This window comes from Geospiza fortis, unplaced genomic scaffold (genome assembly GCF_000277835.1).
Source record: "Geospiza fortis unplaced genomic scaffold, GeoFor_1.0 scaffold96, whole genome shotgun sequence".
Taxonomy (NCBI): Eukaryota; Metazoa; Chordata; class Aves; order Passeriformes; family Thraupidae; genus Geospiza; species Geospiza fortis.
Genome location: NW_005054454.1, coordinates 635258 through 637516, shown reverse-complemented (window position 1 = coordinate 637516; position 2259 = coordinate 635258). Strand labels below are relative to the sequence as shown.

General features: G+C 49.1%; 1 protein-coding gene across 3 annotated transcripts in view; it reads right to left on the bottom strand.

Annotated features, from left to right (window-relative positions):
- Window positions 1-2259, bottom strand: part of GART (phosphoribosylglycinamide formyltransferase, phosphoribosylglycinamide synthetase, phosphoribosylaminoimidazole synthetase) — a 32394-nt gene that overhangs the window by 29614 nt on the left and 521 nt on the right. The gene's annotated exons all lie outside the window — the stretch shown is intronic.

The following is a 2259-nucleotide window of genomic DNA, read 5'->3' as shown; positions in this document are numbered from 1 at the left end:
GACTGCGGGTGCACAGGGCTGAGCTGCCCTTGCCTGGGCCAGCTCCCCATTGGTCCCACCCCAACCTCTCCCCCTGCAGGCTCTCCTTCCCTCTCCTCCTGCCTGTGCCAAGGGAGTGTGGGCACCTGGAGCAGGAGAACAGTGTTGGAGAGCAGACACTGCAATGGTAAACAGTGCAGCAAAGTGAATGTGTCACTATGGATATAAAAAGGAAACACTCCCAGCTGCTGAGGGGTGAAGGATCACCACAGCCAGGACAAGGGAAGCAGCAGCACAAGGCAGCCAGGGAGGGTGAGAGAGCAAACCCAGCTGTGCCCTCGGTCACCCCAATGGATGGAGGGACCAGGACACACTCAAGTTTGCATTCCCACTCCCACCTCCTGCCCCAGCCTGTCCTGGTCCCAGGGACAGAAAACAGGGAACCAGGGGCTGTGGAGGGAAGACATCCACCTCTCTCTGCATTTTTTCCCTGTGTGGCTCAGTTTCCAGAGGGAATTCACCGTGCCAAGTGTGAAGGCAGCTCTGAGGCACAACAAAAAACAGCCATGGCAACCAAACCTGCAAAATGGCCAGAATCCCACAGGGGAACTGCAGGTTTAGGTTGGGGCACAATTAGGCTCATCCTGAAGGAAAAAAACACAGCCTTAGAAAACTTTTCACTTCCTCAGACTTCAACACATGAAGAGCTGCTTAAGTAGCTTGGAGACCTCCAGAATCTGGTGGCAGTTATTATTTTTAGTTAGAGCTTTGGGTTAAATAAGCTTCTTTTAACTCATGTGTTTTATTTAGGACAAATTCCCAGCTCTCACCCGGCCATATAGAATCATGAAAGGTTTGGGTTGGAAGGAAACTTAAAGATCATCTTGTTTCACCTCCTGCCATTCAGTGCAGTGTAGAAAACAAAATAGAAGAAAAAAGTCATTATTATGTGTCTTTCATGGCCCAAGCTGAAGCTCTGCCACACAGGCCCCTTGTGTCCAGGTATGATCCTCCAAACAGCTGGATTTGGCATTTTTCTAGGCAAAACACTCCCTCAAGTTTTGGTGCTAAAAATAAACAGGATCATAAACTTTTACAACCACCCCCATAGTACTAAATTTGACACCTCAAGCAACGTAGGATGCTGGAAGTGCTCAGAGTTTTGTACAATGACAGAGGAGCACAACCTTGAAATGCACTTTCTGTGTTACCCTTTCAGCTATATACCCAAAATAGCGTTATAAGTATTAACTATGCTCATTAATTCCAACAGCTACTGGATAAATTTTAAAAAATGCTTAAAAGGTTGGTAAGCCCCCAACTTTGCAAACAGCAGGGAACAAATTCAAGTGAACCAAAGTCCAAAACCAGAGACGAAATATTTACTTACTTCAAGTAAATATTTCACCACTTTGGCTGTGAAGGCCAGGCCGTGACGGGATTGCTACGAGGGCTGCAACAGATGAGTACTGCCATGGCTGAGTCTCACAATTCAAATGCAAATATCATGTATATTTGTTAGGAAAAGTTTTATAGATGTATAGTTATGTTTTACCCCCCTTGCATTGTTATCAGGGGTGGCCTGGGTTCGGGACATTCGAGAGGGTGGCATTGTTACTATGGCAAGAGCTGCCCTCCAAACCAGATTTAAGGAAATGATCTCCACCACTGGACAGGGAAGGAGTCAGTGGGCAGAGCTTTGGGAGGGGCCAAAGGGTTCAAAGCCCATGGCGGGGAAAAATCCTTTGCTCCCAGACCTGTAATATTTTCTCTATTCAGTCTTCTGTTGTATTTTGATAAAGTTTTAATAAACCTTTTAAATTTTTGAAAGTGAGTAGCATTTCTCACCAGGCCAAGCTGTGATGGGGATTCCAAGAGGGCCATGCCATGAGGGCCATGCCAGGAGAGGATTTGCCATGAAGGGGATTTCATGAGGGCCATGCCCTGAGGATACTGCTGTGGAGGCTATGCTGTGAGCGCCAGGCCATGAGGAGACAGCCATGAGGGGGATGCCATGAGGGCGGTGCCATGAGGGCATCTAACATGAAGGAGATGCCGTGAGGGCCATGCCATGATGGGGGTGCCATGAGGGGGGTGCCGTGAGGGCATTTGCCATGAAGGAGATGCCGTGAGGGCCATGCCCTGAGAGTACTGCTGTGGGGACTATGCTGTGAGCACCAAGCCATGAGGGGAGTGCCATGAGGGGGGCGCCTGTGAGGGCATTTGCCAGGAAGGGGATGCCCTGAGGGTACTGCAGTGGAGGCTATGCTGTGAGCGCCG